General features: G+C 38.2%; 1 protein-coding gene across 3 annotated transcripts in view; it reads left to right on the top strand.

Moving 5' to 3' along the window:
• The window catches only part of LOC106870074 (zinc finger protein 271), a 21,729-nt gene that overhangs the window by 2,948 nt on the left and 7,802 nt on the right, over window positions 1-10,979 (top strand). Inside the window, exon 1 of one of the 3 annotated variants that reach the window (XM_014916045.2) lies at window positions 128-299. The exons of the other annotated variants lie outside the window; for them this stretch is intronic. The gene's annotated coding sequence lies outside the window, so the exon portion shown is untranslated. Of the gene's footprint in view, window positions 1-127; window positions 300-10,979 lie in introns of those variants that run through there. 3 annotated transcript variants of the gene reach the window in all.

The following is a 10,979-nucleotide window of genomic DNA, read 5'->3' as shown; positions in this document are numbered from 1 at the left end:
ATATATATACATATATATATATACATATATATACATATATATATATACATATATATACATATATATATATACATATATATAATGCGTGATTATGTATGTATGTATGTATGTGTGTATGTGGAACGTAAGTGGAAATGGGAGTCTGTATGAAGGTGCTTCTCACATAAAGTCGGTCTTTATTCAGTTGAGATAGACTGGTGGTCGACTTCTGTGAGCTGGGTGCAGATATCATGATTTGCTAGTGAAACCCTGGGCTACCACTACCGACAGATACATCCGACTAAAACGGGCAGCCATGGGTAAATAGAGACAATGTCATGTCCTCGGTCGTCATACTTACTGTCCTGTACATTTCTCTCTCTATCACTCTCATTATACATATACATATATATACATACTCATATGCATACATATACGTTTCTAGACACTATATATATGCATACACATAAACATAATGTGTGTATATGTATGTTTATGTGTGTATATATCGTCTCTTTTTTCTTCTTTCTCTCTTTGTCATTTTGCTATGTCAATCAGTTTGTGTTAATATTTTATCACTTTATTCATTATCTCTACATGTATATATATACATATGCCTGTGTGTATGTGTGCACTGGTTGTCTAATTTGTCACATACATACATACATACATATATATTTTATTTTCATATATATACATATATATATCTATATATGTTATACTAGAATACAACCATTGCACGGTGTCTGTAGTGCGAGCCAAATGGGGGGGAGCTTCTGTTTCATGGATCGATATGCTAGAAATAGCACCCACATTTTCCTGAAATCAAACCATAGCGTCTTGAGACAAAGAGGGTCACATTGCAAAATATAATAATCCTCGATATAAAACGACGGGATAGCCGTGGTTGGAATGGTTCGACCATGGTTTCTCTCGGTTAATGGCTGACCAGGGGCTAAACAACCCTACTGTCTAGCATAGATACACAAAGAATATCTCATATATTATAACGTATGTGTATATATATATTACATGCATATATATATATATACACACACACACACATATATATATATATATATATATATATATATATATGCTTACGTATATACACGTATATGTATGTCTTAGTATGTATGTATATATATAGAGTACAGATATGGTTATTTGAGTGTACATTATGTTTCATACATGTTTCTCTGTATATAACCGGAAGATTACGAGTTCATATCCCATCTAGGACAACGTTATTGTGTACATCCGTAATGAAGCTACTGCATTATTTGTTATATATGTATACATACATACATACATACATCATACAAACATACAATACAACACTTGTGCACATAATTTGTCTACATTTATTTATATTTACATTATTGATCTCATGTAAATTTTGCAATCAACTCTGTGGTTGTGTATGTAAATAAACAAAATTATTTGCTTAGTGTATACGCACCATCTATATATTAATACACGCATACACATTTATATGTACATATCTTATTTTAATTGTACTTTCATTATCTAGGGTATATGTGTATGTATGTATGTACATATTTTATGCCTTTCTATTTCCATCTCTTTTATATCTACATACATTATATATATATATATATATATATATGTGTGTGTGTGTACATATTTTACCTGTTTTAATTATTAGACTGCGGCCATGCAAGGTATATATGTGTGTGTATACATATATATGTATATGTATGTATATATTAGTACGCACACCACAAATATCCATGAAAGAATATATATGTATGTGTGTGTGTGTGTGTGTGTGTCTGCTTCTGTCAAACTATAATTCCTATTGTGTGTTCGTGTATTTGTCTCTTCTATTTGTATCATTAAATTCATATTTGTGTCCCATATCTGTATGAATATACACTCACACGTACACAATATATATATACATACATATATATATGTATGTATACTCACACACATTAGTGCATATATCCTCCATGTCTATCTTTCTCTATCTCTACCTTATATATCTCTTTTAACTTTAAATTCCTCCTTTTATTGATTTTAACAGAAATGCTTAGCAAAAGTTCACGCTCACAATTTAACACAAGCCGGGTCGGAACCAACACACACACACACACTCACGCACACACACTACTATGTTTACATTACCAATGTATTAGTGAATGTGTGTATATATGTATGTGCGTGTATCTGTGTGTGCGTGTCTGTCTGTGAGTCCTCATCTACCAAGGGCCATAACTCTCTATATTCTGTTCCAATATTTTATCCCATTTCCAAATACTATCTGAGTATATGTAATATTTCTATCAATGATTATATCCTATTATATGATATCAATGTTTATATTATCACATTATGTTGTGTTCCCGTTTATTTATATCCTGTTCAGATTCTATCTTTGTTCTGTGCCTTTCGAGTCTATATGTATCTACATAATATATCTAGGTACATTACCATCAGTATACCTTCTAGTAGTCTTAAGTTACACCAGACAATACTACTACTACTACTACTACTACTATTTCACCATAATAACGAATCCTAAAACACTGTGCCGATACAACACCAAATTCTGAACACTGTGCATTCAACTTTGATACTGTCACACTGTCCCCCATACAACGTTACCACACTTATACGATTCACTATACCGCCATACTCTGGTACACCATACCTCTACACTGTGGTATACCATACACTATACCACCACGTATGCCATACACTTTAGCACCATACTGTTGTACACCATTCACTATACCATCACACTACTACAGCATACACTCTGCCACTACACTATGGTATGCCATATGCTCTACCATCATAATACACTGTGATGCTACTACCTTATCACTCCAGTTACTTCACCATATTATGATACTCTGACTCCATACACAGCTACAACATACACCACTGCATTACCACCACCACACAACACACTATGACACTGTACATTTGTCAGTCGTTAGAGCATCCGTTGAAATGCTTTGCAATTATCATTCTGGCTCTTTGGGGTCTGATTTTAATTCCTACCTTTGGGTGGTAGGCTTACGCTGTCATCCACTTTAACACTCTTCCTTTGTCTTTGGGTTCCATTAAGCCAAGGAGTTAACTTTATCGCAAACATTCAGGACAAGGTCTTTAGTTGAGTTTGTATCCCTCCCTCCCCACCTATCTCTTACAAATCTCAGAAACCCTGGAAAGGGTTAGGGTCATTGACTTTTCTCCTGAATGAAAGACAAAGGCAAAAAACAACTACATTAATACACAATTTGTTTTTAAGAAGTTGTTCTCCTCCTCATTATCATCATACTTTTCCATATTAACATGGGTGGGACAGGTCTTCTAAGGCAGACACCCTTCCTGTCACCAAGACGTTTGGTTACCTGTTACAAAATCTAGGTACACAGTGGACTTATTCTAAAACCATGTTGCTCACAATATAACCTCATCAACATCTCTGGTCATCTATTAACTCTTCCTCAAACCCTGACTATGGCCTAGATAACTTCTATTGTGATTATGCCCCAACACTGATTACTATGGTCATTCTGACTTAGATGCTGGCTACTGCACATGACCCTTGGGGGTGTCCATAGAAGTTCGTTTTTTTTTTTGTTAAAATTTATGTGCAATGATTTGTTTATACTTCTACAATACACAAAACATCATAACAACTTTCTTATCCAATTCCTACTAATATTTAATTCTAAAAATATAATGGGATTTTTTTTTTTTAATGTTGAATGGCTGTAAGGGGCCACCTGTGTAAAATAGTAATCAAAGGGGTCCATAGGTAGAAAAGAGGTTGAGATCCAGTTGCCGAGATACTGCTGTGGTCACAATGACCTGGGGACTGACTACTGTCAACAGCCTTCCTTAATGTTGAGTTGAAGTCTTTTGGCATCAGTTCATTAATGCTGAACAGCCAGAGTGTTGCTCTCATAAACTTGTATCACTCGTGGAGTGGAGGCAACTGACTGGGTGTTGGTTTGGTGTGATGTGCTGTAGTGTGGTCAGGTGACCGAGGTTGTGCTGTACTGTAGTGACCTTAGCTGTGGTGTTGTTATTGTTATTAACCCCAGGTCATACCTTATTGAGCTACCTATGATCAAAAGTTGTTCCAGTTGTGATAATTTTTTTTCTTTTGTATTGTATATCAAGGATTTCATTGACCACTTTGTCCTCACTTTTTATAAAATGACAGGTATGATTTGGAGGAATCTAGCTGCAATTTTTAGCCATTTAAGTGAGCACATAGAGACTCCTTCATTTGGTGTAGTGTATTGTGAAGTACTGTAGGGTAATGTAGCATGGTGGTATGTAGTATTTCCTGGCACAGGCTTTTCTAAGCAGAAGAACGTCTCTGGAAGATAGTGAGGGATCAGGAACACCTGCCACAAGTGTCATCTCCGGCAATGTGGAGGAAATTCATCAGCTTGTGCATGAAGGCCATCGGGGGACAGTCAACAACATTGCTGATGTTGTTGGTCTGTCGAATGGGTCCATGCAGGCAATCCTAACATCTGGAGTCTTCATGACAACAATGCATCCTGTCACCGAGCTTTCCTCACTCAAGAGTTTCTCACCAGAAACATGGTATCACTTTTGCTCTCGCCCTTTTTCGCCAGATTTAGCACCTGTGGACTTACATCTCTTCCCCAAGATGAAAATGCTGCTCAAAGGTTGCCATATTTACACTGTTGTTCAAAATCAAGAGTGAATCACAGAAGGTCCTCAACTCACTTACAGAAAATCCCTTCCAGGCTGGATTCCAAAAGTGGCAGGAACACTGGGACTGATGTATTGTTGTGCAAGGGGACTATTTTGAAGGAGATAATGTTGAAACTTAGGTAAATAGGTTGTTTTTTTTTTTATCCCACCTCCTGATGCTTTGCTCTTGATCTTTTTCATAGCTGCTCTTGATCAGCTCTGATGAAGCAAAACTATGGCATGCAGGTAGTTGGTCAAAAAACAAGGTGCAACCCACATCCATCTTCCCAGCTCTGACATACATTCAGGCAACACCTATTTCTATGTACTTCACAAGACCTCATTTCATCCTGTAACAATGTGGGTCTGTTGTACTCTCTCCACTGCCCATTCTGATGGTGATTCTGTAGTAGAAGCAGGCAAAGGTGATATCAGAGCACAACAGTTGCTGTTCTTCTGCAATTATTGGTATTTGTTTCATACAAATTTTTGGCATCCACACATGGAAGAATTATCTCTTGGATATATCTGCATCAATTGACTAAGATTCCAGACAGGAACATCTCCATTTCTGATGTCTTCTATTCAGGATTATTTTATCGATTCTTAACACAGTAAAGTGAAGGCACATGGCCTGGCGGTCAGAGTATTGCAATCACAATCATATAATCATGGTTTTGGTTCCTGGCCCAACCCAGGCAGTGTGTTGTGTTCTTGAGCAAGACACTTCATTTCATGTTGTTCCAGTCCATTCAACTACAAATGAGTTCCAACAATAACTGGGAATTTAACCCTGAAACAGGTATGCATCTCATTCAATGTGAAGGGCTTGTAATCTCAGTGACTTACATGTCGTAGAAACCAGATTATGTTCTGGCTGTATGAATCCCAGGGCACATAACAAATGTATGCCTAAAGTAGGATTTGAAGATTTGGCTATAATTTTGGCTGGTTTAGTGACTCCATGAAAGTTTTTTTATTGGTTGATGGAAGATCAGGGTGAGTGATTTTGTAGTGAAAGCTCCTCAAAGCTTAGACGCAACACTTAGTAAACTTTGAATGGCTAGGCATGGCTGTGTGGTTAAGAAATTTGATTTGCAACTATGTTATTTTGGGTTCAGTCCATCTGACTGGTGTACGTGATGTGCCGTATACCATTTCATTGTATCATGTATTTTTTTATTATTATTATTATTATTATTATACATTCAGAGGGGGAAAAAGGTGGCATTTGTGATCTCTTTCAACAGTAGACCCTGTTAAAGGATCTCAGGGACCAGTTAGTTATGCTAAAGCAGATAATGGATTAATTTTACCACCTAAGGAATATACCATATATCATACATACCACCATATACTGTAATACCGTCATAAACCATACATCCCACCCTGTACCATTTGGCAGCACCTATTTCTATGTACTTCACAAGAACTCATATCATTATGTAACACACAGCATCTCTGTCACTATATTCCACATAAAGGATGTACCTCCATCTGCCACGAGTTATCGACTGAAAATGTCATATAACACAACTGGAGACAGTTTAGTGTGGAGAAACCAATATTATTATTATTATTATTATTATTATTATACATTAGTTTCATGTTAAGTTTCTGCTGTGCCACCCTGTACACCTCCATGTTCCTGAAGTGTATGAAGCATTGTAATTTTATTTTTGTGAGGATGTTGATGTACTGCACCAGTTTCTTTTGTTATTTTCGTGTATGTTCTGTTGTGTTTGATGTGTGTAATGCAAGTTGTGTTACTTCGTTGGGCCCTTATTTCATTATGTTGCACAAGTTGTGTTGCTTCAGGTTATTAGGTGCATACTGTATAGGATACGTGTTTTGTGTAAAAACTGTTCTATTTGAGCTCTTCTACTGAATTGATTGTCTTGTGCAAGATGTAGGCTGTTATATATAAAAATATATATATATATATATATTATAGTGCCTAATTCTCCAATTACTGGTGGTATTGTTTTCACACTCAAACCCCACATCTTGAATATTTCAGTTTCAAGGTCCTTCTATTATGATAGCTTCTCCACTTCTTGTCAGGCAATATTTTCATCAGAAGGGATTGTAACATCTATTATTATTATTATTATTATTATTATTATTATTGTTATTGTTATTGTTATTAAGGCAGTGAGCTATCTGAACCTTCAGCATGCCAGACAAAACACTTAGTGGCATCAATCTTTATGTTCTGAGTTCAAATTCAATCTTTATGTTCTGAGTTCAAATTCCACTGAGGTAGACTTTGCTTTTCATCCTTTCGGGGTCAAATAATTAAGTACCAGTTGAACACTGGGGTAATCAACTCATCCCCCACCTCCCCCAAGCTACCCTTGTGGCAAAAATTTGAAATTATTATTATTATTATTATCATTATCATTATTATTAGTAGTAGTATTAAAGTGGTGAGCTGGCAGAATCGTTAGCACACCGGGCGAAATGCTTAGCAGTATTTCATCTGCCTCTACGTTCTGAGTTCTAATTCTGCTGAGGTCGACTTTACCTTTCATCCTTTCAAGGTTGATAAATTAAGTACCAGTTCCACACTGGGGTCAATCTAATCAACTATCCCCCTCCCTCAAGTTTCAAGCCTTGTGCCTATAGCAGAAAGGATTATTATTATTATTATTATTTTTTTTTTTTATTGTTATTGAATATATTCTGTTCACCTGCCCATCTTCTTTAATTCACCCTTTCAGTAATACATTGGCTGAAGGACACAAATTTATTAGAAGTATAAGCCAACTGGATTGACCCCTGTAATTTACTTTTTCCACACCAAAATAACAAATGACATTGAACTATAAATACAGTAACACATTTAGTCCAGTGGCAGACAAAGCTACACTGATGGCTGTACGATGGGGAAGAGTAGTGCTGTGTATAGGAGTCTGCAGAAAACACCAGTCTGCTGGTCGGCTATTGTACTACTTCGTCATTGTTGTGTTATTGGATTAATGGCCAAGACGCTTAACATGAAAATAGCCTTCTCTACCTAACTGTAGACAGGCACTGATTTGATGGTGGAATTTTCTCTCTGTAAGCAGTAGTGGGATTACTGTAAAACTGGTGAGTGTTTCATTAGCTTGTAAGGGCTTCAAACATGTCCCTTGGTTTTAACACCACCATATGATCTATTGGGACTTTAGCAGAGTTCCCTCTCTTGTAACATTCAGGCTGACCAGCCCCTTGGTTCCCTATCCACCCATGCTTTTCCTGCTTACATTGACTTGCAGAGGTTCAAGCTGGAGACCAACCTCTTCAATTACAGCATTCAGGGATTATCTACAAAGGTCATGATCATTGCTTGTCCCACTTCTTAGCTAACATATTTATTCAAGTATGACCCTTTAGCATTCAATTTATTCTGTCAAATGTTATGCTTATTTATTCGCATTGTTTTCAATTAATCCTGGATTATCTCATAGCTTCAAGATTTCAATGATGTGATTGTTTATCTTTAGAATGACACTGTAGGATAGGTGTAAGAGGTTGAATCTGGCCAGTTTTGAACATAAAACATGTAAAATATTTTGGCCCATTATGGCCGGTTTAAATGCTAAAGGGTTAATGTAAGAAATTGAACACAAGACACCAAGGTGGAGTAGCATTATACTTGAATATAATTGTTTCAAATTTTAGCAAAGCCAGCAATTTTAAGAGAAGGGAGTTTTGCTCAACTGGTACTTATTTTATCTACCCTAGAAGGATGAAGGGCAAAGTGGGCCTCAACAGTATTTGGACTCAAAACTTAAAAGAGCCAGAAAATATGCTGTGAAGCATGTTTGTCCACCATGCTGACAAATCTATCAGTTCATTACTTTTTACTTGAACATAGAAATACAAAACAGATAAAGTATATTACTGATTTGCAGGTAGGAAAAGTGAGTGTTCTGCTAGATTTGCGATTGCATTGCCCTGGAGTAATTACAGGAATTGCTATAAGAAAAAATAAAAATTGTTTAGATGTTAAGTTAGAAATTGGTGAATTCCACCATGTTGACATTCCCTAGATACATCTGCTGTGTTGTCTTCTGTGAGTGATAAAGCTTGTGAGACAAACTCTATCACTGCCGACCCGACTCCCAGCTGTGTGTGTGGGTGCTGCAGCCACTCACAACTGACCCTTCCAAAAGTAGAGTGATACTTAATCCTTTGGATAAACTTAGATTTCTTCCACACCTTGCTCTCTCTTTCTCTCTCTCTCTCTCTCTCTCTCTCTTTCTTCTTTCTCTTATTCTGTATGTATGTGTACATGTGCACACACACACACACACGTGCACTCACATATAAAGCAGCATCATGGCAGCTGTCTATTTGCTGGCCATAGCTCAAGGTTGTCACTTCAATTTCTCTCTCTCTTTCTCTCTCTCTCTCTCTCTCTCACACACACACAGAGTATAATATAGTATCGCTCCACCCTCTTCTGTTAAGTAACTACTAACAGTTGTTGATCTAAGCCATAAAAAAAACAAATTTTTAAATAATTTCTGATGTTTGTAAACCTACGTCCGTTTTCCATGCTAGCATGGGTTGGACCGTTCGACTGGGGTCTGGGAAGCCAGGAGGCTGCACCAGGCTCCAATCTGATCTGGCAAGGTTCTACAGCTGGATGCCCTTCCTAACGCCAATCACTCTGTGAGTGTAGTGGGTGCTTTTTATGTGCCACCAGCACAGGGGCCAGGAGAGCTGACAACGACCACAATCAGATGGTGCTTTTTATGTGCCACCGGCACGGAAGCCAGTCGAGATGACGCTGGCATCGGCCACATTCAGATGGTGCTTTTTACATGCCACCGGCACGGGTATCACAACTACAATTTCCATTTGATTTTCATTTTGATGTTGATATACTTGACTCAACAGGTCTCCTCAAGCAGAGCAGCTTGCCCTACGATCTAAGGTACTTTTGAATGGGCTGGGGGCTGGTTATGAAAAACTGGTGTAGGCTACAGCTGCAATCTCACTTTATTTGTATATCTCCAGAGGTCCCGGTCTTTCGCCATTGCCTCTGTGAGGCCCAACATTCGAAGGTCATGCTTCACCACCTCATCCCATGTCTTTCTGGGTCTCCCTCTTCCACGGGTTCCTTCCACTGTTTGGGAGTGGCACTTCTTCCCACATCTCTCCTCATCCATCCGTAGTACATGACCATACCAGCGCAAACATCTCTCTTGCACGCCACATCTGATGCTTCTTATGTCCAACATTTCTCTCAGGGCGCTTATACTCTGTCGTGTGTGCACACTGACATTACACGTCCAGCGGATCATGCTAGCTTCATTTCTTTCAAGCCTACGCATATCCTCCGTAGTCATGGCCCATGTTTCACTGCTGTGAAGCATGGCAGTTCACACACATGTATCGTACAATCTACCTTCCATTCTGAGCGAGAGGCCCTTTCTCACCAGTAGGGGTAGAAGCTTTCTGAACTTTGCCCAGGCTATTCTTATTCTAGTGGTAACACTCTCTGAGCATCCACCCCCACTACTAACTTGGTCACCTAGGTAGCAGAAGCTATCAACTATTTACTTAGTACAACACATTACAGTCAGGACCTCCTTCCTATCTAAATCTACTGAGATGCTTGGTGGGAGATGAAAGTGAGGGCTCTTTTGAATTTATTCTTTACACTTTACACATGCACATACACACACACTCACATCATCATCATTATCATCATTGTTTAAGGTCTGCTTTCCATGCTGGCATGATTTGGACAGTTTGACTGAGGACTGGCAAACCAGAAGGCTTCACCAGATTCCAATCTGATCTGGCAAGGTTTCTACAGCTGGATGCCTTTCCTAACACCAACCACTCCAAGTACCGCCACTGGCACAAGAGCCAGTCAGGCGGTACTGACATCAACCACGCTTGAATGGTGCTTTTTACATGCCACCATCATGGGACCAATCAGGTAGCACTGGCATCGACCACGCTCAAATGGTGCTTTTTACATGTCATTGGCACGGGAGCCAGTCAGGTGGCACTGGCATCGACCATGCTCAAATAATGCCTTTTACATGCCACCAGCATGGGAGCTAGTCAGGTGGCACTGGCAACGATCACACATTTGAATTTACAAATCAAAAGAATAAAGTATCCAGTACTTATCGTAGACATGCTGTGAAAAGCAGAAATGTGAAACTAGGAGGGAAGCTTCAACTCTGTGTGTGTGTGTGTGTAGCCATGTAACAATACACATGGTTTGATTTACCTATATGTCTGTATGTATGTATATATATATATATATATATATATAT

Source organism: Octopus bimaculoides, chromosome 14 (assembly GCF_001194135.2).
Source record: "Octopus bimaculoides isolate UCB-OBI-ISO-001 chromosome 14, ASM119413v2, whole genome shotgun sequence".
NCBI classification, from domain to species: Eukaryota; Metazoa; Mollusca; class Cephalopoda; order Octopoda; family Octopodidae; genus Octopus; species Octopus bimaculoides.
This window is presented reverse-complemented; position numbering and strand designations above follow the sequence as displayed.